The sequence below is a fragment of the Corythoichthys intestinalis genome, chromosome 5 (assembly GCF_030265065.1).
Source record: "Corythoichthys intestinalis isolate RoL2023-P3 chromosome 5, ASM3026506v1, whole genome shotgun sequence".
NCBI lineage: Eukaryota > Metazoa > Chordata > Actinopteri > Syngnathiformes > Syngnathidae > Corythoichthys > Corythoichthys intestinalis.
The window spans coordinates 41,206,306-41,229,070 of NC_080399.1; the positions used below are offsets into that span (position 1 = coordinate 41,206,306).

At 40.6% G+C, this 22,765-nt stretch overlaps 1 protein-coding gene across 5 annotated transcripts in view; it reads right to left on the minus strand.

Annotated features, from left to right (window-relative positions):
• Window positions 1-22,765, minus strand: part of hipk2 (homeodomain interacting protein kinase 2) — a 106,102-nt gene that overhangs the window by 33,863 nt on the left and 49,474 nt on the right. The gene's annotated exons all lie outside the window — the stretch shown is intronic.

Genomic DNA, 22,765 nt, shown 5'->3' on the forward strand with positions numbered 1-22,765 from the left:
TTAATAAAAGGGAAAAGAGGTGTTTTTATCTGATGATACTCATTTGATTTAAAATCGAGAATGTGGAAGCAATTATTACGTGTTGTGAAAAAGCCTCCACCCCTGTGATCATTAACTGCGAGCCTCCCAGTTCAAATGGATTTCACATCAATTGCCGTCAATGGCAGCTGATGTATAAATTATTCTCTCGAGCACAAACTGAGCTTCAGTCTGTATTATATTGGCTCCATTAGAGTTAGTTGTGTTCAAAATTATTCAACCCCCACTGTAGTTTAGTATTGTAGCAAGTCTGACATTTATATTTTATATTAATGACGATAAGATCAAATTGAGATGGGCAGTTGTCAAATTCAACCTAAATTACAACAATATTTTTGTAATACACCAACAAACACCCTTTTATGATTTCCACACAGGCAAAATTATTCAACCTCCTAAAGATTATTTAAATTATACTTTACCCTAAATTATTTCTAGAAAAGAACAGAGGTTTCAATCAGGTGTTTAAAAACGCCTGTATTTGCTAACGGAACCGTAACGAGCAACATTTAGGCCAAGAGTGTCCAACCCGGTCCTCTACTGTGATGTGACAGTCGTAGTATTATGTTTGATGTTAAAGGCAAAGAAGCAAGCTATCAAAAACTCATAGAAGATTAAGAAGTGATTAATGCTTCAGCTTTGGTAAGATGCTTGATTGCAGGTACAGTAAATATATTCGGGTTTCAAGCATATATGTGTGAGCTGGTAAGAAACGCTATGTTGACGAAATTGCTTGGATCCATTTTAGGCAGAACAATTCTGAGTTATACACTAATGCACAGCTCTGATAGTTCATATGGCTACGCTGCATGTGCCCACTCAAGCCGGAAGCTCTTCAAGTTCAGCAATGCGTAAAAACAGAGAGAACAAGACAGAACCAGAGATTTCAGGGATGCAGAAAAACAAGAGAGTAGAAAAGCATTGTTGCTCGTAATATCAGACCACAAATGTATAAATCGACATCTGCCAGTGCAACGTGGCCATCTCACCTGCTGATGGAGACCAATAGACCTTTTCCCTCTTTTCTAAATGGCTACAACAGATTAATAATTCATGCAGTGTCTGTTTGATTTAGACTGTTCTTGTTTGGTGCCAAAGAAAACAAATTGAACTTCAGTTGAGGGCATTTTGATACCTTTTAAAGTAACATAAAAATGCACATGAAGCCTTGGTTATGGTTATGGTGTTATACTTACCTTGTGTAAGCCAACACAACATTGTCTGTCAGTGTTCTTTTCCCCTAGCAAGAACCAATATTGAATGCTTTGCTCCAAAAGTTGAAAAAAATTGACATTTTGCTGACACAGATGATTCATCATCATGTAATCTGCACCACTTTAAAGTCATCTCCAGATGGCATTACATAGCACCTTTGGTGTAGAAATAAGCCAAATGCAGCGCCTAGTTTGTGCAAACCTCTGGTTGGAGTGTTCGAATATCAATGTGTTTCAAAACAAAAAGATAAATAAATAAATAAAATAAATAAAATGTTGACATCCAGGCACTGGGCCTCCCAAAAGAAAGAGTGTATGGAAAAGATACAAATGCTCACATCCTCCCAGCTGACTCGGTCATTGATAACATTAAGTTCCTGGGGGAGTCAGAGATGGCACCGCTCATGAATAGAGCCTTTCTTAAACCCTTCTCCCATCTCCACAGTCAGTCCAGCAACCCCCTACACACACCCTCCCGCCGTAGAACCCCTGTGCCAGCTAAACCCCCTTTCTAACCCCTTCAAACTAGGGCATAGAAGGCCAGACTATCCCTTCAAACCCGCCTCTCCGCCCCCGTTCTGCTGAACCGTGCCTGGGCCTGGCTGGCCCGCCAGCACACACACACACATACGCACACACACAAGAACAAACATGCGGACACACAGCTGACTTCACAGGCTGTGTGCATGTCAGGATGTATCCATCAGGCTGACCTTCCCTTAGCTAGGGTCTAGACGGGAGACTGATGGATCCCTGGAAGCCTAGAGCATTTACTCACATATAATATGAACTCACAATCACGCACACGGACCAGTCAGACAATCTATGCTAATGGATTAGCTCTCTTTCATTTCAGCTTCCAACACTTCATCATTGGCCCTAATGTAACTGTGTTCTTATTCAAATAGCCAGTCAGGCAGTTATAAGTGAGTCCCATGTCTACTCGACGTAAATAACATCAACAGAAAGCAAGACAGCGAGCCACTGGTAACAAGAAAAAGCACTTCATGAGAAAAGAGGCCATCATTAACTGTCCTCTGGAGCATTCCGCTTTCTTCTTTCCATACCCTTCCCTCACTTTGACTCTCACCCTCGCTCCATCCAGTCCTTTCCCCTGCCTAATGGAACAAGTTTGGGTCTGTGCTATGAATGGCTTCCTGACTCTCCCTAGATATTCATCTACATATTCATGCCCCCAAAGGGTCCTTCGCAGCCTTACTGAATGCACGCCATGGAGAAACATTTTTTCTAGCTATACGACATGGTGGCGGCGGACTGTGAAATCAATGTTTGGACTTCCATCCCTTGCTGCGCACCTGTGGCATTTAGAAACCAAAACCATTGTCAGATATGCTTACGCTCTGACTCTATCCAACAGCTACAACTGCTATCCTTACTTCAGCTGTTGCTTTTGGAATTCTGTTTGTGGCAGATATTAGATGCAGGGATCATGTAAATGCACAATTATGCAGGCAATTTCCATTCTCAGAGCATCTGCTCCAGGTGGTGGAAGGAGGTAACGGGGGAGGGCTTCATCTGGACAAGGCAAACTTTTTCACAGAGACCTTGAGAAATGTTTCCTCTCTCAAGCAAAGGCGACATTCCTGGCGCCGAAGGTCCTGAAAACAGTCCTGCCTCTCCTTTATTCCTACCTCACACTCAGAAATAGGAAGAAACGAAAATTCCGCCAAGGTAGTCACTGCTTTACCTGTACAAGTACAAGTGGCCTCAGTAGGGTATGAAATGCATTACAACAAGAGAAGTCAAAGCACAGGAAGGGGGAACAGAGTGAGGGATAGGCGCATGACATTAAATATGCAGCTGTCATGAAATAGCAGGCTAATTGCAACTGGGCTTGAGAAGGTGTAATTGCAGACGTGTCAAGCGTTTGAAAGAAACTGTTAATACCTCTAATATATCATTACACGCTGATGTAAACTATGCATTACAGAGCTCACATGCTTTTATTGGTTGAGCCAATGCAGCCTGACACAAAGTCCAACTGCTATGGAGAGCAGTTAATGCAGAAAGGTGTTTTTTTTGCTCTTTCATGCTTCTCATAATGAGGAATTGATCATGCAGAGTCACGGTACAGACTTATTGTCAGTGCAGCTACAAACACCAAACATTGACTGCTCAAATGTTTTTAGACAAGACAGAGACTTTACTGAGGTCTCTGGAAATGAGACCTATAGGAATTGATAACGGATGCAACTGTTCATCTGGAGGGGTCTCTCCAGACTCCTAATGGAACAACTACGTGTCGCACTTGTTTAAGATGGGCTATAGGTGGGTACTCACTCATTTTTCAAAGGATTGATGAATGGTTAATTATGGGAATGTGTCACAAAGTGAGGCTTGACAACAGATGTAGGGAACACAAGAGAGAACGCCTCCAGCCTTTCGCAACACTATTATGTTAGTTGCCTGACTGTCAGATAGTATTAGCTCGGTCTGTACTGAACCAGACATTGACCAATCCCTGAGGCGTTTGTCCAGCTTTGTCATACTTTTGTCTGCATGTAACCAGGCTTAGAGGAAATTTAAATCAGAAATTTGTATGACATTTAGATATTTAACTCTTTCAGTCAGTGCCTGAGATGTATTTTTACCACTATTATGTTTTCCACATAGATGGGTCACACAATAACAAAGTCTAAGACTGCTCTACTATGGATTCCAACGTTGTATGAAGACAACGCTAACTCATTGGCTTGCAGTTAAATTCACCAGCCATCTGATCCATTTGAACTCCCAGTCTGAATAGATTGGACTTCTACTGCCGTCAATTGAATAGAATGAGATAATAACAATTGTGCAAAAGTGCAGGGACTAATTTTTACGTAACGTGTTGAATTACTGGTTTGCTTCGAAATGTAGACGTGCCACCTTCATACTACCTTCATACAATGAAAATTCACTGTCTATCAGGAAATATGCAGTCACCCAATGAGCAAGCTCTTGTGGAGTAATACCAAACATATACGCGGGAATGCAAACAGACACTATTGCACCCTTACAAGCAGCCAGTCAACCAGCTTAACCAGCTGACGTGCCTATCATGAAGGCTGAGATGCATCACCAAAGCAGGCTGGGGGAGAGATGGAGCATCTTGGCCAATGAGACAGCAGGATGCACTGCAGGAATGGCACTGGCATACAAGTCAGGCAGATGAAATTTGTCTACTTGCTAAGGGAAGATGCTAAACAGAAGACTGAGGAAAATAAAGTGTATGACATGGGGCTCAAACAATTGTAGACGGGGGAGAAAAACAGAAAAGAAAGTAGGGATCCTTTGATGGATCTGGGGAAAAACATTTTTTTAGATGAAAATGTTGGGACAGGTACAACACAGAAAAATATATTTCTAAATCGAAGGAGTACACATTAAAGTGCATGTGACACGAAAAAGCATGTTTATTTCATAATACACGCGGTATTTTATGCTCCTGAATGATATGGACCGCTTGGATGTGTGTGGAAGCGATCACTATATTTATTTAGTTTTTTGAATCCCGCGCTTCGCGGGATTCAAAAAACATTCGGCTTCGGTCTTGCATTGAGGAGGAGGGCGCTGTGACGTGTACTGGTGAAGGCGTCCTCTTCACTAAACAGCCGTCCTGTTGTGTATGAGGACTAAGGTTTCAGCTGATTTTGCGGATTAATACGTTTATTTTTCGCATCACACCAGCCAAACGGCTGCAGAAAAATCTTGCTTTATGAGGGAGAGGCGTGTGCGCCTTTTTGGAGTTTCAAAAGGTTCCCAATCACCGTGGATATTGGCCAAAACAAGCCCTACTACTGTGGGACCATTGGACTTATGAGGAAGTGAGTAAACATCTTGTTTTGTATTATGTCAAATACGAATACAGAAATTACAAAGTAAACACTACAAACTCTCTTTAAATAAAGGACTACTTATGTTTGATCATTGACAGGCATATACCAGTAAAAAGCTCTCCCCATGCACATTAGCTGCATGTGAGCTGCACAACAACTGCAGCCGCCCTCCTCCGGGGAACGAACTGTAAAATTGCTCTCCGCCGGGCGGTTTGCCGATCCACAAAGACAATCGACAACCCAGTTGTCATGTCAAATAATCCAGGCTAGTTATGTGTGATTTTCCGCTTCGAAGACTTTGAAACATCACTCGGTTCGGGTTAGCATGTCGGCTAGCTGTCACCCCTCTTGGTTTGTTTACAATCTCAGAAGCCGGGGAAGGGAAATGACAAATGTCCGATTTAGGTGTCATAAAATATCGTTCGGGAGGTGCGACAGTAAAGGTGAAGTCGACAGTTTTGACCATTATGGAGTAATTTTGCCATGTCGTCCTGAATAAGTGCATTTTTATTGTTTCATCATCCATTTGGCACAAGACTGTTATTTGTCATGACCATGCCATTTATTTAGCAATTGGGGAAAATACTTGGATAAAAAGAATATCCTGTAAAAATATTGGAGTAGAGAGACTGAAACAATGACATTTTGCGGCTCTCTTCATCGCGTTTTCCTCGTCCTGAATAATTCCCCCTCAATGGGCTGAATAGTAAAACCGATGAGCCCAGTCTCCCGCTGACGTCATCCACCTGTTGGGGACGCTAAAGCCCTATAATGGTAGGCGAGGATAACCGGCAGATTAAAAGACTAATTTCTCGTCATCTGCGCTTTGCTAAATTGTTGTATATAGTCGAATCGTCTCAAAATATGATTCTAATTCACATAATAATGCTATTTAAGACTTTTTTTCTCCTGTCGTATGCTCTTTAAAGCAAAATGCACTCAGAGTCTCTCAAACACAAAGTAGGTTGGTATTCAAACTGCTTGCCTGTCAAATCGCCACGCAAGTTATTGTTGTTTTTCAGGTTGTTGTTGTTTTTGTTGTTCTTGTCTAACTTTGAAGTCCTACTCCTCCGTCATTTCTGAACTGATTTTCTTGAATCTTGGTAGTTATGTGGCATGGGCATTATCGATCCTCAAGTCGGATTTTTAATTTTACTGTATAAGAGCTAATTAGTTGTTTGCAGGATTATTAACCAGTAGAGGGCACCCTACTGTAAATTAGGAATTTGCTGGTAAAGGGCAGTGTGGACTTAAGGCTAATTTATGCTTCTGCACAGCGGTGATGGCAGACCTACACCATTAATGCAGACCCGATTTACGACCCTATTCCGTAGCCTGACGTGCACATCCAAAGAATTCTGACTACCCGTCACGTCAACGCGTGTGACGTGAACATTGTAGGACTATGATTGGTCCGCTCAGAACGTTGTTTCCGGTTCAGCACAACACCACTGCCGTTTTCAAACTTTCGCAAATGTCTTCTGGCTCGTCTACGCTTCAACATTTTGTATTAACAAAATTTGTTGTTCAATATTGATTAGCTGCAGCTGCAAATACACACGTTCCACATCCGTTGCCATTGCTGTCAATTACCGGAGGAAAAAAAAGGAATTCGACAAGAGTCACTCAAAACTAGAGGTGTGCAAAATTTCCGATTCTTAGATTATTCGCGATTCGGCCGTGGAAGATTCGAGAACGATTCACAAACATCCAAATTCCGATTATTGAAATATGCCAAGTAAAGCGGAAGTACAACACACTCAGCGCGCCGCGCGGTCAATGAGCAACGGAGCAAGAGTAGCTAAACATCATGCTTCTCATTACCCGGCCCCTCGGGTAATGCCAATGCTCAACTCACGGCTCTAGCTCAACTCATGCCACGAGATAAAACAAAAACACAACAACATACCTGAAGCTGCTACAAAAGTACGTCATCCACATAATGTTACGGTAGATATCATTTATATAAGACTAGATGCACTACGGTAGCGGTAGCGTTTGCAGCACATCTACAAAAAGCTAGATGCAGACATAGTAAACGGCCGCCATCTTAAAGCAGTACACTTATCTGCAAGGCTGTTGTAGCGAACCTTCCAAGCAAACCTAATTAACTTTTTATCTAAAATACTCCTAAATCGGTAAAATATTGACTTGAATCTATCTTTAAAATAGTTTTGAAACTTTCACATGTCGAAAGTTGACAAAAGGGAAATTATGGATTAACGGGAGCAATTTTAACAACTTTAACGGTTGATTCACAACATTAAATTAATTGAATGTAGTTTAAAGCTGCTGATACAGAATGGGGACTGGAGTTTTTTATTTACTGTTAATTTTGTATATTTGTTTACTGCTATATGTTAACTTGATACTGAAATAGTAGTTTGGTTTAGCCTGAGAGTATTTTTGAACAATTTTGGAACAAATGTACAAAATATTAAAAAAAAAAAAAAAAAAAAAAAAGGGGGGGGGGGGGTGCATCAATAATCGTTTTAGAATCGAATCGGACCATCTGAATCGTAATCGTAATCGAATCGTTAGGTGCCCAAAGATTCCCAGCTCTACTCAAAACCATACAAAAATAAAGCCACACCCCTCTAGTGGCATGGCGGTGAATTCCAGAGCAACGCGTCCCCTTGACGCAGAACCTCGAATGCACAGTAATGGTGTAGGGTCTACACCATGGGTGTCCAAACCTGTCCGCAAGGGCCGCTGTGGGTCCTGGTTTTTGTTCTTACCAATCGAGCACAGACAGTTTAACCAATGATGTTTGTGCTAAAGCAAGCAGCACCTGACTGCAATCAACTGATTACACTTGTAAGACACCAGATTGTTGAAAAGATGTCATCTTGTTTTGTAGGAATGAAATCCAGCACCCACTGCGGCCCTATGTGGAATAGTTTGGACACCACTGGTCTACACCATCACTCCGCTGTCACCGGAACGCAGAAGCATAAATAAGCCTTTACTGTTGGTGACTCATACTTGTTTAATTTAAGGCCAGATAAAGACACAATTGTTGTTCACGAGTCTTGCTCGTTTAATTTAAGGGCAGATCGAAACACAAAACTACTAAATAAAACACAGTGGACCCGCATCTATGGTGCCATTTTTGGACCATACAAAAAAAGTGTATTGGAGGCACTGGCATTGGAGCATCGCTTACGGCATTCCAGCCCCGAAGTAGACTGCAGTGCACGGGTGCATTGTGAACTCTAATCCCGCTGGGGTGTCGCTGCGAAGGACCAGCGAGTCTGCGGTACTTGTGCCAGTGGATTTTTTTTTTAATTTAATTTTTTTTTTCAAATTTATTTTCTTCATATGCAACCATACAAAAAAACAAGAACAGACAGAACAAATGTGCAAGTGGAATTAATCGATTTAATTTGTGTCAGGTAAAATGTGACAAAATAAGGTACAAACAGGAAATGCTCCATCACTAATTTGATATAATTTTAAAGGTTTAGTTAAAAACATTTTTTTCTGTTTGAAAAGCATAAAACTGGACAGCATAAAGAGAAGCGGTTCACTTGTCTTCCTCATCATTTTTACATTGAGCTCTCAAATCTTTTTCTGCGTGGTTTCCATTTTCGGAGCCCGATTTTTGATTCTTTCTATCAGAGCTGATTAATTAATTGTGGCCTTTTTGTACCCGTAAGTTCCAAGTTAGTCAGTTGAGGGCATGCCCAACTTCAGCCTGTTAGTGTGCTGGGGCACACTCCTGCTTGTTTTTTTCTGCAAGACTAGGAAGCATTAGTGCAATTCCTGTATTTTCTCCCAGCCTGCCTGGAACACGGTAGGAGGGAAAACATGTTACTGCATCAATCTATCCAATTCTATTGATTTATAAAGGCAGAGAGCGAGATCAAGTGATATCGGGAAAAAGGGAGGGCAGTCAGGTCGTATAGTACAAAGGTCGGTTGTGCGGTAATAGACGCAGTGGAGATCCTGAGATTCCATTTGAAATGCACAGCCTGAGCCACTGGGACAGCAGCTTATTGTCGCAGTGACATATGCCAGGTCAATGTATGCACATAAAAAATAAGTCATTCAATTTCAGTCGTTAACACTACAGCGGCTGACTAGTTGCTCAAACAGCTGAGGAAATACAGTGCATCTACAGTACATTCATTTCGACACCCTCCTTTCTTTCTTCCAGTCTCAGGGGGCCAATGCATTTGTGTGTGTGGGTGTTGGTGTGTGTGTGTGTATGCGTGTGTGTGTGTGTGTGTGGGGGGGGGGGGGTCCATGAATAATATGACACAAATACACACCGTTATGGTCGATAGAGGATATGCAGGTGCTGCATGAATGGACAACATTGACAACAAATTTACTGCCAAAAGATTTGTCAACTGAGTTTGAACCATTTTAATGTGCTGAATCAAAATATAACATTTATTTTAATTAATACGGTCACCCTATTTGACCATGTAAACATGCTTTATATACTTTTAAATTTGAATGGGTTTTGGGTACTGGTATTTTCACTTTATAGCAGGGGCTCCAATCCTGATGTGTGTTAGTCCATTCTTTTAAAACTTTAATTACACTAATATTCCGACAGTAAGAGTCAGAAAAAAGTTTGCTGACCTGAACAAAAGAAACAAATTACTTACAAAATTGAATAAAACATAGACAGCTTAAAAGAAAGCTGTTTTTGTAATCCAGTGATTGACTGACAGGCAGTTAACGCCATCAAGTCATTGGACACAACATACAGCAAAACAAACCGTAATGTTTTGAGTGAAGTCCTCTGACATTGCTGGAAAAAAAATTTAAACAGATGTCTCGATCACTAGATCATCTAGTTGTTAATGCCTCATGCTGTGAATTTTGTAGATATTGACTGGTTAAGCTTTTAATGCTGGCATAAAATATCCAACACACAACTTTAAATTCGTAAGCTCTTGTGTGGTGTACCGTTACATTAAAATGATGTATCGAGTGAGTGCATGCATCAAAGTAGGCTACGCAGGTAGTTTCACAAACACGTCCTTCAGCTCGTCCTTTGGAAGGAGTACAACATGTGTTGATCGGAAGGGGTTTTTTTCTGTCCGACTTGTGTGACCCCACCTGCCGTGCCTTCACACATAATTCTGCTGCATTCTTCCCTGACAAGAATGACAAATGTCATCATGTAGAGAGTAAAAACAACAGGATTACTGAGGCTTTATAGAAGACTTTGGACAACCTGGAGCCTTCTTTGCAGCCTGTTTAAGACGTCCGTCTGCCTCCTTGAGGCAAATACTGTAGTATCATGATGTCTGTATTTAAAGGCTACATGCACTTTTTAAAACCAAGTTAAAATTGTTTTTTATCATCTAAAGTCACTAAGGTCAATTGATCGTGCTCCCAAAACCTCAAGGATTTAAAATAGACACACCTTCTTTGTTGTGTTGAAAGCGCTTTTTGTAAAACGGTTCCTTTTCTGACACTGCTCCTAGAGTAAATGACTGACATACATATGGAAAAACAATCAGGTAGTCCAATTGATGAGGCATAAGATTGGCATTCCAGGCTGTCCAATCATTTCAGTCATCAGACATTTAAACATTTTACTTAAGTTTTCATACGTATTTTTATCGAATTGTAGGTATGGCTCCAGCAACAAGTATACCTGTGTTGGCAAAGTTTACCTTCCCTCTCGTAAAAAAAAATCCATATCTACCGTACGCTCCGCCGTAGAAATTACATGTAAAGGTGGAAACACACTATGGGTCACGCCACATACAAGACTTTTTGGAAACACACTCCTGAAGCCGACGCCTAACGGCTTTAGCCGACTGCCTGGCTTAAGTCTGAGTTATGCTTCTGCGGCAGACCTACACCGCCAAGACAGACCCGATTTACGACCGTTCACCGTAGCCTGACGTGCATCTCCTCAATTTTCGGACTTCGCGTCGCGTCAATGCGCGGAGACGTGACGCAAGTGGACTGCGATTGGTCCGCTCAGACTGTTGTTTTCGGTTCAGTGCGAAATCACCACCATTTTCAAGCATTGCTGTGCTACACGAAAAAATGGACCAAGCCGACGAGAGAGTACCATCACAGAGGTCCGCAAGTACGACAACCTCTACAATGTCTCGTCAAGACATTATAAAGATTGCAAAATGGCAAACAATTCGTGAAGATCCACATTCAAGCGTTTCATCTTGCACTGTTTATTTTTTTTTCTCCTTTGGCATTGTGTAACTGGAAGAAAACTAGAGGAAGTCGATATGTGTGCCCCAAAACCGTACAAACACAACGCCACACCCCTCTAGTGGCTTGGCGGTGAATTACAGAGCAACGCGTTCTCTTGCCACAGAACTATCGAATGCTCATTGACACCGTAGTCGCTTTGCCGTCACCGCAACGCAGGAGCATAACTCAGGCTTTAGTTTCAGCACTGGTTAGCATACGGTCGTCTGCCACAGAGGCGCTCATTCAATGATTCAATGCTCACTTAATAGACAGTAATGCACTATTTGGTTAGTTTGCGAAGAAGATTCAACCAATCAGAAGAAAGAGACTGCAGCCAAAGTTTAACATCACTGCAGGTAAGTGCGGGGTAAAGCCTGAGTTATGCTTCTGCATTGCGGTGACGGCGTAGCGACGATGTAGACCCTACGGCGTCAATGAGCATTCGATAGTTCTGCGGCAAGGGAACGCGTTGCTCTGTAATTTACCGCCAAGCCACTAAAGGGGTGTTGCGTTTTGTTTGTGCGGTTTTGGGGGACTCTTGTTGAATTCCTTGAGTTTTCTTCCGGTTAGACAACAATGGCAATGGAGATGGAACACTTGAATATGGATCATTAACTCATCAAAACTGAACAACAAATGTTTATCAATCAAATGTTGAGGTGCAGGCAACGCAGAAGACTGTTGATGCCGCACAGAGACTGGCAGTCACATTACAAATTCTAGCATCGGGTGGAAGCCAGCAAGCTGCGTTGTCCAGCGTTTTGTCTGATTTTTTTTGTCATGTCCTACAACCAGCCAGTGAAAAGCCATAGCAGAATTCTGCCGGCTATGGAACTTCCCAAACTTCGTTGGAATCCTTGATGATAAACACCGAGGCACTCTCAATCAGTGATTATGTATCAGGTGTTTAAACTGTCTGTTGAAAATTAAACAATAAAACAACTCTTTTGACACCAAAACTGCGCTTTATTCTTTATATACTTGAAGTATAAAACGTAAATAATTAACATACTCAAATTAAACATATGTACAAAATAAATGATAAGGTGCAACAACCAAAAATATGACATAAAGTGATTTATAAAAAAGCTGGCGGTTATTGGCCATCTGGGTCACTTCATCGTGTGGCCATTCGGTTCCGAACACACACATATTTGTCTCGGAGGTTCTTCCATTTTTTTATGCATTCGCTGACCTCCAGCCCCCATATTTTATGCATTCTCCTTTCTTGAATTGCTTGCCATTTGGCAAACTTAATAATGCCTTGATGAAGCATTGTACAGGTGGTCGTACTTGGGAACCTCTTCAATGATCCTCTCGTCGGCATGGTCTATTTTTGAGTGTAACGCAAAAATGTTTGTAAATGGCGGCGATTTCGCGCTGAACCGGAAACAACAGTCTGAGCTGACCAATCACAGTCAATTTTCGTCACGTCACCACACGTTGATGTAACGCCCAGTTAGGATTCTATGGAGGTGCACGTCAGGCTAAGGTGGAGGAGGGTCGTAAATCGGGTCTGCCTTGACAGCGTAGGTCTGTCGCAAAAGCATAACTCAGCCATAATGGGTTGGGAGTGTATGCGGGACCTAAAAGTTCGAGGTGGGAGCTCAGTCTTTGTAGTGTAGATAGGTTATCGAAGTACAAAACCACTTGCAGTAATTACCACAGTTTTGGGAAAAACGGCAAAACAACAAAATTACTTGCCAGTGTTCATGTTTTTTGGCTTCTTAAGGGTTTCCTCTCACTGACAACGCCTTGTATTTAGCTTAAATAAAAAACAAAGTACAGTTTTTGACAATACAGAAAAAACTATGCGCAGCAGACATTCTTTTCCCCTGTGTACAAGGTGAAAGAAAATTATTTGTCTACAAAAATATCCGTTGTAATTCATTTGGCCCAGAAAACCAGAAAAGGTGCACTCATTTGAGGTTAATCACCGCTCAATGGTAACTCCCCCACAATCATTTTCATTTCTTTTTATTATAAGCGGGGATTATTTTCTTCAATGTCCAGCAACACCATCACCAAATCACCATCAGCGTTTACGCTCATCGCTTGATGGAAAAGAATCATACTTTTTTTGTCAGGGCAGACTTACTTAAAGATCCAATTATTTTGAGCAAAATGATATTTTATTTGTGGCTGTTGTGACTTCACTTGCAATGAAAGCTTTGTATTCATGACAGCAAATTCATACAAAATTCCAACTGGAGTTTGTTGTGTGTATTCTATTAAAACCCTGCAATCTGTTTGAGTTGACATTGAATTCAAGATAGCTTTGTTTTCTTCGCATCTAGTTAGATCAAGATTCTGGCCCCAGCAGACTTGTTTCGGAATCGGTGCCAGAAAATAATCTTTCAAGCGCTCACCTGGGAAGCTCCCAAGGTAAAAAAAAAAAATACATTAAAAACAAAACAAAAAACATGAGTGCATATTATACATCACAAATTACAGTATACCATCAGTCTCCTCGACGCATATGTAACATTTAAATTCTGATATATCTGAGCATTTTATTATGTCGTTCCCTTACATGACATGAGGGAACATCTTCACAGTCCTCAGCCATTATTGTTGCGGATAAGAAGCCTTGTTTGGTTAAAAGTGTATGCACATACTTTGGAGCAAAAGCTCAACGAAGAGCGCTCAACATGAATTATAAACGAGAGCTAAACATTCCCCATTCCAAAAGGTGGGAAATCAAAACACACTGAAGACTGGGGACTTTTCTGTCTCTTTTGTGTTCGTCTCCCTTTTTCTCCCCTCCTCTCTTCAATGTGTGAGCAGTAGAGGGTTGCTGCTGGATGAATTCCAAAAGGACACAGTGTGAAATGAGCACAGCTTTGACCTCACACACCCCAAGCGCAGCCACTGAGATCACTTCTCGCAGACACGTTGGGCAGCATTGGCTGGCGGAAAAGAAATAGGACCAATGGGGATTCAAGTGGCGGGAAAAGGAGAAGGGAAGAAGGGAGGGGGCGAGGGAGTGGTGCCTCAACACCATGATGCACTTTAAGCGACCCTTTGCCGAAAAGTGCCTGGGAAACCTTAGGAACAAACACTTTCTGTCATTTCCTCCTGACAAAGCTCCTCTCAGTTGAGTGCAAATGTGACCAGTCTTGGAGGGAGGTTATTTGCCCAAATCAGTTTCTGCTGCACATTCCAGATGAAAAAGAGTTAGCCTAAATTAAGTCCCAATGTTATTTCTTTTTATTGGACAATCATTGACAGTGCGGGCAGAACAAAATACAGGCATAACACTTGAGCATTTCAATAAATGACACATCTGTTTGCTTGCTTTTAATAAGTACATGTGGATACACATGAGCACACCCATCGCTGCTAACAGCTGCATCCCCGAGGCCTTTGCTATCTGCAGCCCAAATACACACACTCACATCAGCCACATTCCACAGTCCTTGCAGGCCCCGAGGGCAGTTTTGCAGCTGGGCATCCAGTGGGCTTCTGCGGCTCTTGCTGCCTGCTTCCAACACTCAGTCTTCAATGTCACTGTGCTCACCTAAATGCAGGACCCATCCTTCTCACTGCCTGTCTAATGATTCTAAATTTTGTACTACAGACATTGTTCTGCTCATGGACTTTTTAATCCAACAGAGGGTGACCGAAAAACATTAGTTTGGAAAGAAAAACGATGTGATATGGTTTTAAAATCCCCAATCAAATCTCACAAGAATACTTTTTTTAAGACCGCCTAGAGTGACGTCTTAAAATTTCACTCACTTTGTGCTTAGTGTTCTTCTTCATCTTGGTGTGGACACCAACTCAAATTGCTACTCCTTTGTTATTCATGGATGGATCATAATGAAATTTACGAGGCATACGCTAGGCAGCAATGATCCTCTGAGATAGATTTAAAAAAAAAAAATTTGTCTCAGGGCAGATAAATTACAATAATTAACGGTTGACTTAAAATTGCTACGATTCACGGATAGATCACAATGAAATTTGATAGGTTTTTTTGGTATTCTATTCTCTCTTATATATGGCGGAAAACACTCAGGTGACTTGAAGTTCCGGTCTGAGACCCCCAATTTGCCCAACTTTCAAAATTGTCCGATATGCATGTGTGATACATCATTGGAAAGCTTAAAATCTCAATTTTCTGGAGGAAGAAAAATTTTGAACAGGAGGGCATTTTTAAAAAAAAATATATATTTTTTTTTAAACAGCAAAACCCTATCTGAAGGTGAGAGCACGCGACAGCAGAATTACAGACGCCACGACTTTAACGAGATATTATCTGTACTTACCTTTTTTCGTTCCAAAAACTCCATGTAGCATGTATCACTGAGTTTCAAGACACAGCTGTGAATGGCTGGATTTTTTGGGAATTTTATGGGCGAAACATGGTAAGATAACAAGGGTCGCGATGCAGAAATCGCAGACATCAAGGAGCATATCGGAGAAAATGCGACCGTAACAAAAAAATACAATTAAGCGATTGTTATGAGGTAGATATCCGTGACTTTTTTACAGACGACATTTTTTTATTGTGACGTAATTTGTTTATAAGTTTAAAATATGTGAGTGAATAATTTTTTAAAGTCAGTTTTTTTGAACGAAATATTAGACATCAATTAATGATTCTATGCTAAAAATGACAGTCATTTTGAATAATAAATATAATTAATTACCTTCGTTTTATGGCTGGGTTGAAACAAAAGCGGTTGCGTGACATCTGTAAACGGGGGTAAAACGGATAAATCAAAAATAGTTTGGGGGCTTAATGTGCCATAAATCTGCTATGGCAGCATACAGACATATTGTTCTATCAAACACAACAGTTGTTTTGGTTTAAAATACAGCAGTTTCTTTTAAAGACGAGTGCAAGAGCAGAAACGGCTTTTTCAGTCTTGTTTGTGTTTTCCGCCATATAACCGCTCAAAAGTTTGGGGTCGCTTAAACCCCAAACTTTTGAACGGTCGTGTAAACACTAGGTACATTCTTATATTCTATTCTATATGCATCAGCCCTTGGAGCAGAAGAACCCGGCCAAAATATTGTTATACATAATTCTATTAGACTGACATTTTACAGTTGAATATCCAGTTTACACTTTGAAACCTTTTATTTCAAGGCCGAAAAACTTCTGATTATCTAATAACTGTGCAGTCGTCTTGATACAGACATGAATGAATGTGTGAGGCTTGCAGTGAAGTCCCAATCAAACGGCTCCATTCAGAATATGTGTGGTATTAGTGTGCACTCACTCAGGTCTTGGGAAATATGAAAAAGCTCCACTGAAATCGAAACATACATGATGGAGAAATTGTGAAAACAGAAAAGCTGAACCCAAACAAAGAACTGGTGATACATTTCAATATTTAAATGTCAACGTGTGCATTGACGTCCGTGTATTAGAGTTCATCCATGCATGCCTGTATGTAGTGATGGATCCAGTTCATCATTTCAGCAAATGCCAAGTCCGTCTAACTGCATATGTCTCGGGCCATTTCCATATCCGTAAATAGAGACGACCTATCTGTCATTAAAGCATTGCCTTCATTCTGCCTGAGAGGCCAAGTAAAACCAACATCCCCACAAATATGCACTTTGCATCACTAATGATCTGACACAGACTACTAAATCTATCAAATTGACTCAATAAAGACGTCCAAAACAATGTGATCATGAATCTTTAGTTGTTGACAAAGAAATGGACATTGCCTAGTGCATCATGCATCCCAAACAGACCTGTGCCACTAAAACTTCAACAGCATTCAAGCTTCTATTTCAGCAGATCCCCTGAACTGTGGCACAGCACCTAAAGAGCTCCCTGGTACTTGAGATGCCACATTCAATTAGTTCCACAAAGAGATTCTTCCTTCGCCAAAAAGGAAGCTGGAATCTCATTAAATAATTTTCTTCTAGTATCTGCTTTGAAATATAGATCAGGAGGCTGCTGTCGGACTGCGGGGACCTTGGATGTAGCATCTCGAACCGTGCCAGTCAAGATGAGCACCGTCTCATAGATTAGTCTTCCTTGGTTTATCAACACGAACGGCTTACTCTATCGCTCACCATTAGCTCCTTTTCCTTTATTTTTCCTTGCTTTCTTCCATCTTTTTTCCCGTACTAAAAAGCCCCCAAGACATTCAGTACCTTTCAGTAAAATATCAACCTAAATAATCTGATGAAAGCAGCAGGGGAATAGAATACCACTCAATGATATTCATATATATACTGTAAGATAAATCACATTGCTAGGTTTAAATCTGGCAGTGAAATTTAATCGTGTAACATAAGGATTATAAAAAGCGGGGAAATAAAATACTTATTTTACACCTGGTAAAATGTATGTACAATGCCTATCATACGTATTCACCCCTTGGATGTTTTCTCTTTTTATTGCATTCATTATACAGTCATGGACAAAACAATTTGGTACCATAATTTTCGTACTATAAAGCGCACCTGACTATAAGCCGCCACCCACCAAATTTGACACGAAAACGTTATTTGCTCATAGATAAGCCGCTCTGGACTATATGTCGCAGCTGTCCTCATTGTATTAAAAGTGTCTATCATAAGACCAAATCAACTACCATGAATCTTTGAATCAATTGGCTGCAAAGCTTTATTGCTTCAAGAAGCTTCATTTGACAATCACTGTTCTCTTGGGGGAGACAATCAACCTCTGCTGTCAACACTGTTGTCGTCCAACATGCCTACTAGCATGCATTGCAGCGCTACAGATGTAAATCACATTCAAAATTCATGTTCTGTGCTAATTGCTGTTCTAGTTGCTGTTCTAGTTGCTGTTCTAGTTGTTTTATTAACTGCTAGTAATGGAATTTGGTAACACTTTATGTGACAGTGGTGCCATAAGACTGTCATAAGACCATCATAATAATGACATGACACTGCCATGAGCATTAATGAATGCTTATGACAGACATCATTTTGTGTCATCCGGCAAATTATCTCACTTTTGAATGGATGTAAAAGATCCTAGCTGGACATGGAGATGGAGTTACTGAAATCATTTTGTAGATGACACTTAATGACATCTGTCATAAGCATTCATTAATGCCCATGATAATGTTATGTCATAGTTATGACGGTTTCATGGCAGTCTTATGACGCCACTGTCAAATAAAGTGTTACCTATTAACCCAAATAAATCAACAAATAAGGAAAATGAGGGGAAAAAGTAGCGGCTTATAGTCCGAAAATTACGGTATTTTTAAACAGGAAAATTGTATTAAAAAACTTTTTATCATCAACGTGAAAATAGATTTCTACTGAGTAATGTCAAAGACATATAAAAAATATATAAAAGTAAATATTGTATGCATAATTATCTATCCCCATCAAGTCAGTATTTCATGATGTACCTTTGGCTGCAATCACAACAGTAGGTCTGTGTGGATAAGTCTCAGTCATTCTTGTACATATGTCAACTGCAATGTTGCTTCATTCTTCTTTGTAAAACTGCTCAAGCTCGGTCAGGTTGCACAGGTACCGGACATGAACTGCGCTTTTCAAGTCCAGCCATAAATTCTCTGTTGGATTTGCCTGGCAGTTGGAGATCCTTGATATAAATGTTTATCCCAGAGAATGAGCAATGAGCCACGAGACAAAGAAGTGTCAGACAGAGGTTAAAGGTTCATTTACCACATTCTGTAGTAGAGAGCAAAGAGGGTGTGGCTGTCCTAGCGGTGAAAGAAAAGTCTTGATCCTTACTGATTTGCTCGTTACTGTATGCAAATCCAAACAATCACAGGAAATGCCTGGCCCTTGGCACCAGCTAATTGCCATAACGATAAGCAAGCAGAGCTGTCTTTGGGCATTGGAGCAAATTAAATATTAGTTCCATGGGTTTGACCCCCCTCACTCCACGACCAAGACATGTTATAATTACTTCTAACACAGCACATCAGCACTTTGGAGCATGTGAGCCACTCTTGGCCTGGCAGAGGCAAATAAATGTTTTTCATATTCTTGGAGTAAAGCGTGTGTATAGGTTTACCAAATAAGATTGGGGCAGTGAAGAGCATGGAGAAAGATGAGAGTAGAAGCCGGCACTGGGGGAGGACAGAGATGGAGAGACGCTGGGGTATAATGTGGGAAGAGAGAATGTGAGCCAGCCACTCTAGACACTGCATGCTGGTAGAAAGACATCAAAATGTACACCCACTATTAGCATAGTGACCTAACCACTCTCTTCAGCCCTTTCCCCCTCACTTTTAGTAGACACGCAACATTGGGCAAGAGACAAACCAAGGAAATTAAATGCAAACAATGAAGGCTTTGCAAATGGGTGTTACCAAAGGGATACGTTTGCATGCACTTCCCTAAAGTGCAGTCGAGCATAACGCGGGTGAAGCAAACAAGCAAACACCCAGCCACCCCGAGCCCAAAGAGACGTCCTTCGGTCTGCTCTCCTCCGGGGAACCGGGACTGAGACCTTGAGCCACTCGAGGAGGCGGGGAGTGGTTGAGGACAGCCCTTGAGCGATGTGACGCATCTTGGATGACTGCCGGGCTCCAGGCTTGAGCCGGACACGTTCACTCGCTCTGTCTAACCTAAATGCTCACTCATAGGGCCTGACGAACCCCGCCGCTTTCTGTCTGTCTATTTCCCTCCATTTTGTCCATACTCCTGCTGGGCTATGTGAGCCTGCCCGAATATGTCTGGCTGTTTGTAGGTCAGTTAGGTTCGCCTTGTAGCACACTGCATGGCTGTGTGAGCACATACGAATCACTGGCCATGTCCTGAAACTCATCCAGCACAGTTGAATGTTTGTAATTGTACACACAGCTGTGCAAACATCCAGTAATGTCAATGCAATCTCATGGGAATTCAGTGGGAAATCATATAAAACATATATATATATTTACAGTATATTTATAGTAAAATAAGTAAACGCTTCACAGCACCTGCAGATCCAAAACTATGTTAATTTCATCAACAACACACCGCTTAATAATTTGTAAGGTTACATATCCAAACATATTCCCATTTTGTACTAACTGCAGTGCATTTTTATACTGAACATAAATCCATCCAAAATATTCCCAGTTTAAGTTTTTATCTGGTGAATCTCAACATTTTAAATGTACATGACAGGAAAGTGGCTAAGGGTTGCCTTTGTTAAGTTATCGTCACAAATGTTTTCATAATACTGTATGTTGTCAGGTGCCATTTCCTTGCCTGGCTCTGCCAGACTATTCTCCCTGTATTTTTCAAACACTGAGAGTATAGTCTGGGAACCAGCCCATTAACGGCCTCTCGTGCCGGTACAAAATCAATCGACAAATCAGATTCGTTTATTTGCGTGACGTGTTCTTAACGAGCAACGTCACTCTTGCACGTCGAAAGTCGTCTCCACAACAACACAGATGGTCAACGGGAGAGCCGAGAATATGTTCCAATCCACGGTCAAATCAGTTTTAAATTACCAAAAACACATCGACACGAGTCATTGACAACAGTCTGTCTCGCGCTAGCCATGTTGAGAAACTCCGCTCTCTTCGTATGTTTACTTCCGCGCGCAAGTCCCTCGTCCTTCCCTCGTCATTTTACTAACGTCACGTCTGCCCGTCGCTGATTGGTCCACTCCGCTGTCTGTTTGCTGTGGCTTGCTCCGCCCTGGAAATTGTATCTGCGTGAATGGTGGCCAGACTCAATTGCTGGAACAGCGGTGAGTCTGGTGTACCAGGCAAGCCATTTCCAACCATGAGGTCATCATGCACAAATAGAAATTCACTTTCAAAGAGAAGACAATGTTTGTTTGGTAAAAAGAGCATTGTTTTTCCTTCCTTCCACTCTTTTCTGGTTGTCACATGTGGATAAGATGATTCTATGAATCAATCAATTGAAAGACTGCACAAAGCACATGGCGGAAAACACGCAAGGCTGAAAACGATGTTTCTGCTCGTGCAACTAACTTTTAAATGGACTACTGTGTTTAAAGACAAAAGATTTGTTTTGTTTGATAAAACAATATGTCTAGATGCTGTCATAGCAGTTTCATCGCGCAATATGCCCCGGGACTATTTTTAATTTGTCTGTTTTACCCAAGAGACCCCCATTTCCTTGACAAATCACGACTAACTGCTTTTGTTTCAACCCAGCCATAAAAACAAGGTAAGTAATTACATTTATTGTTTGAATTTTCTATCATTTTTAGTTTAGAATCATAACGTGATGTCTATTATTTAGTTTATAGAAGAAAAACACCTTGAAGTTATTCCCTCGCGTATTTTTAACTTTTAAACAAATCACATCACAATGAAAAAAATTGCATCTGTAAATAGGTAATGAATATCTCCCTCTATCAATTTATGGGATTTTTTTTTTTTTTGTTACTGTCGCATTTTCCGGATATTTTATGTGATAAATAATCGATCCAAACAATTCATTTAAAATAACCGTTATTAAGATATAAAAACCAAACAAAGCCCGGTTGTGCCCATTCCCAGCTGTGTCTTTACTCTCGGTGACACATGCTACACAGAGTTTTTGGATCAAAGCATGGCAAGCACGCGATAATGCGATAATATTAATATAATATGAATATTATATAATATTATTTTATAATCATATTAATTATTATAAAAAACGGAGATATGATCCTTTTAATTTTAAAAATAGTAATGATATGATCCTTTTAATTTCAAAATAGTAATTATAAAGGAACTCGTTCACTATTCAAACTAAAAACTACAGAATTTTCTCCATCAGAGGACACTCATGCTCTTTGGATGAATAATGCTTCATATATGTAATTTTTTTCTCTTGACAGAATTAAATGATTTTTTTTTTTTTGTATGTCTTTGGCTTAATGTGGTTATGTAATGGGTTATTGTGCAGTATCATTATAACAACAGTTCTTTTAGATAACTTTTTGCAAAGAAAAAAATATTGTTTAGAAAAAAAATCTAACAAAAATATAAGCAGTTACTCACAATGTTACCCATTACTTGAGTATTCTTTTCACCAAATACTTTTTTTTTTACTGGTACTTGAGTACATTTTTTGGATGACTACTTTTACTTTTACTTGAGTAATATTATTTTGAAGTAACGCTACTCTTACCTGAGTAAAATTTTTGGCTATTCTACCCACCTCTGAAGTCATGTACATTACATCATTTAAGTCTACAAGGAATTGCACATTTCTGTAAAATCAGTACTGTAGCAACCCAATGGATGAAGTGTTGTACGTTAACGACAAACATTAGTTGGATGAATGTATAAAAGAGATTAAAACAAAAGTGCATACTAATTGGCAAAAAGGACATCCTGCGTTTCTACCAGCACAATTTTGAGGAAATAAATGAAATCACATTAATATGGCTTGACTGAATGGAACAACTTGAAGGAAAGGCTCCACCAGAAAGTGTGCTCTCCACCTCCTCATCACTCAGCCCAAACTGTCCCATGGACTTGCTGGAACCCAGAGGGGAGATCAAAGCCTGTGTGATCCAGTGGCTGACATTTCATCCTTGCCTAACCCCCT